The sequence below is a fragment of the Nicotiana attenuata genome, unplaced genomic scaffold (assembly GCF_001879085.1).
Source record: "Nicotiana attenuata strain UT unplaced genomic scaffold, NIATTr2, whole genome shotgun sequence".
Taxonomy (NCBI): Eukaryota; Viridiplantae; Streptophyta; class Magnoliopsida; order Solanales; family Solanaceae; genus Nicotiana; species Nicotiana attenuata.
In genome coordinates this window covers 47,748-52,268 of record NW_017671197.1, presented here as the reverse complement: position 1 = coordinate 52,268, position 4,521 = coordinate 47,748, and the positions used below count along the sequence as shown (strand labels likewise).

General features: G+C 35.5%; 1 pseudogene; it reads right to left on the bottom strand.

The window, feature by feature from the left end:
- Positions 1-691: 691 nt before the first annotated feature.
- LOC109206605 lies at positions 692-2,133 on the bottom strand (annotated as a pseudogene).
- Between the last annotated feature and the right edge of the window lie 2,388 nt (positions 2,134-4,521).

Here is a 4,521-nt window from a genome sequence, read left to right as displayed (position 1 = left end):
AGGTATAGCGTTTTTTTTTGGACGCTATATGTATAGCATCTTCATTTCATACGCCATATGTGGCAATCAAATCGCCTGTCAGTATAGCGTATAAATAGAAGACAGCTATACATTACAGAAAAAGTTACCGTTAAGGTAATAACGTCTTGTATTTAAACGCTATACATAAATATGTAACATTTTATTTTACACTTATTAATGTATTTTGAGTCCAAAAATACAATATTTATTTTGTTTTAATATCGTTTGTAATTTCTGAAATATCATCGATAATAAAATCCTAAATTTTTTACATTTCCATTTTCAACGTTTGTTCATCTTCTTGTAATACTACACTATATAATTAATAATTATTTTTGTAAACAGTAGCTTTACAAGCATTTTAGTCCTTTAAAAGAAAATTTTCTGCTTATTAAGTACATTAGATTGAATACTCTCATTCAATATGTAACTACTTATTCATAAAACCAATACGTAACAACTTATTATAAAATTTTATTTCAAACATGTAGACATACTTTCCAACATAATTTATCTAAGTCAAATAGTCTCTATATCATTATAACGTATCGAATCGATAATCAATCCTTACATATTGGCTTGTAAAAGATAATCCCAATGGTGTGATGTGGCGCACCAAACTTTTTGGATTTTTATTTGCCTATCGACATCACAAGGCCGAAAAGTTTGTTTAACCTTTTGATTTTTGTAGCTCCTCACTTAAATGCTTTACGACATTTCCAAACCTTGAATGAGTTCCCACCTTCTTTAATTCATTCGATGCAGCTTTTCGTAGCTCAGACGCTCGTTCCCTTCGCTCAACTCCTTTCCCTTCCACAGCTTCTGCTAATAACTTAGCCAACTCATCCGAATTCGATATTGTTTTTGCACCTTCACTAGCTCTAGTTGCTACCTTATGCTCGTCAACTAAAAGTTCGCATTTGCAAATTGGTCAGCACCATTGGCCACGTTTAACATTGGTACACCCGCAACTAAGCCTTCGAGCGTTGAGTTCCAACCACAATGAGTTAAGAATGCGCCAGCGGCTCGATGCTTTAGGATAAGGACTTGAGGGGCCCAATCTCTAATAACCAATCCCCTTCCGGCTACTTTTTCCTCAAACCAAGATGGAATCAACGCCGTAATCGTTCGACACGTGTCCTTTTGTGGCCCGTTTAGCTGACCAAATGAATTTGACACCACTTTTCTCCAACGCTATTGCTAACTCCTCCATTTGCTTGATTTGTTAACACCGCTTGGCTACCAAAACAAACGTACACACAACCGAGTTATCTTCAACACGTGTCGAGCCACGCTAATATTTACTAGCCAAAATAGAGCTCGAACCACCTCTGTTCGATGAACCAAAATTATTAGTATCATTTTCCTCGTGGGGAGGCAGTACTGGACCCACGGCCCAAACCCGGTCGTGGCCCAAATTTTCATCAGTGATCTAAATACACACTTTCCAACTCCGTGAACGTGTTGACAACGAGTCCGTGACTCGCTATATCAGCAAGATAACTTTTTCTGATGAATTCTGAATTTGGGTCTCCTTTAACATAGCTACGAAAAATAGGAGACAGCTGCCACCAAGGGATTTTGGGCAATTCGGAATATTAGGGAGTTCAAAAATCTCATTCTCATCGTTGGTATTTTTCTTTGGGCATTTCACTCCAAAGTGAATAAACAACTGATAAAGCCAACGCGCCAGAGGTGGAAAACACGTACCGGCGAATACCAAGCTGGGTAGCAATTTCGTGGAGTGAACCCCAAAAACATATCGGATAATTATGGCGACGGCGGCGAAGGGTGGTTGTTGAACAGTCCAAGATGGATCTTGAAGCTTACCTAGAGTATACATCATAGAACGGAATCCATCGGCGGAGAGATCCTTGACGTTCTCAACGCCGTCGGGGAATTGAAGGGTGAGAAGGGAAAGGCAAATAAGAGTATTAATTGATGGGTGCTGAGAAAGAAGTGGGTTTAAATAGGAAGATTTTTGGGGTCACTAAAATAGTAATAGCTATATCACGAATGAATAGCTGTGATGAGTGAATGTCTAAAAGGAGGTAGCATATGGCCTTGTGCTGGATTAAGGGAAGATAGAGCATGAGGACGATTTTCAAACATCTTTCTACGGTGCAGATGAAGAAGAAGATGAAGAGGAAGGGGAAGTGGTTCAACTTTTAAGGACAAGAACAAATGTATTGTTTTTGGGATTTCTTTTTTCTTTTTCCGCTTTATGAAGTTGAGGAATATCCTACTGGTATTCTTTTTCTTTGTGCTTTTTTTTTATATAGATTTCGGGGAGACAAAGGTTTGACTTGATAAGCTATTAGTTGACGACCATATTCAACTAACTATACTTATTTTTTCCACTGTTTGACTACTGTATTTTGTGAATTCTTTTGCAATAGATTTTTTTTCTCTAATAAGGAAAAATATATATATATTGCTTAGAAAGGAAAATTACTACTTACTACCATAAAAGTTCTCACCATTCACAGTTAAAAACTGAAAGATTACATTGATATTTTTCCATGACTATATTTGGTATCAAAGTTAAGTTTGCAATCTTTCATGTGTCAATCTGACGTGTCTTTTTTGTTTTTTTACTTATTGAGGAGAGTATTATGGAAAATTTTACAAATATGAACCTATAGTTTTAAAATTGAAAGATGAAAGGATAGTGAACTTTTTGCAAATAATCAATTTCTCTATTAAGGAAAAATGATATTATTGCTTAAATTTTTAAATTTGAACGATGAAAGGATAGTGAACCTTTTGCAATAATCTTTTTCTCTGTTAAGGAAAAACTGTTACTATTGCTTAAAGTGAAAAATCTACTATCTACATCCATAAAAGATTCTCATTTCATAGCTATATACTAAAACTGAGAGTCATATACTTACTATTTTCCTGACTTATTTGATATCAAGGTTAAGTTAAGTGTGCCTCTTGTGTTACATCCGCAGTGTCGTTTTTGTTTTTTACTTTTGAGGAGTTATTGTTACGAATTTACAAAATTTGGAACCTACATTCTAAAATTTGAACGATGAAAGGATATTGTCTGTAACTCAAGATTTTGCTTCGTAAGTTTCGGATTAACTGAAAATAGATTGCGGTTTGAAATCACTTAGAAATTTATGTGAAGTTATTACTATATTATTCATAAGACAACGATCCAGCCAAAGCAATTTCAATTTTTTAAAGGAATGATAATGTAGATAATAATAATTATTCGATAAAAAAAACACCCTGCATAAAGAAATTCCATGCATAAATATTTGATTCTTTTTCATATTATTACCATCGCCAATCAATCAAATATTTATGGTTTAGATTATAGCTGTCACTTATTACTTAGCATATCTGTTTTTTTTTTGGTCAAAAGGAAGAAACATATATTATAGATAAGAGTTACTAGTCATCAAACGTGATCCAACCTAGGCAATCATGTAGCTAGATGTAGAATGCATAATAGGAAACTCCAGGTGTCCCCGCATGGGGAGCATACTACTAGTACTAAGTCATAATTTAGATATTACATTAGTATTATAAATACTAGTTATAGAAGGGAGCGACTGTGTCGAAACAGGTACAAGCCTCCTTTGTTGGTGCCTTGTTGATCTTGCTGTAGATAAGGTGTAACAAAAGGTGGTGGTTGTGCAAAAAGTATGCAGGTTAGACGCTGCATTCCTGGATCCATATTTAGTTAAACTGTCAGCAACACAATTCTGATCTCTCTATATATGCTGGATGGGTGGGCTACCAGTTGTAGAAGTAACAACTGCAATCATGATAATGTTAGTATAATGCATAGAAGATATTTGAAACATACCGATGAGTTTGTTGGGCATCTGTTTCGATCACAAGTGGTGTCAGATTCTTTTGCAACGCTATTTTCAATCTCATGAGGAGTGCAAATAGTTTTGTCTGTATGCTGGTACCTTTATTTTGACTGTCCTGCAAAGCCCATAACCCAACTGCCTTGGTTGGCTTCGAAATACTCCACCATGCCACATTGTTTATGGAAAAAATGAAGTAGAGCCATCTATATTTAGTTTATAGCAATTTTCAGCTGGCGGATGCCATTTAAACTATATAGAGGTATGATTGGCAATCCTTTTTTCTCAGTTTGTGACTCGTTAAGTAATAATATTCTGCTGTAGTAGTAATTAGTATTGAATATTTAATGGAAGTCGTTTTTTTTCAACCTGTGTTTGTTCCGTAGAAGCAGATATGCCATAGGGCAAAAAGGTCTGAATATAGTTAGATGGATGTGATGGGGTTGGGTGATAGATGTGTATGAACAATCGTCATAACTAAGTGGTAGAATCCATTGGAAATGTAGTAGTGCACGAAAGTGGGAGCGATAGTTGAGATTTCATAACTGGATTGCATAGGGCAACAGAAAATACATGTTGTATTGTTTCAGGTGCCAAAATGGCACTATGTACATATAGATGATGCTAAAAACCTAAATGGGAAAGGTATGCAGCAGTGGGAAGTTTATTA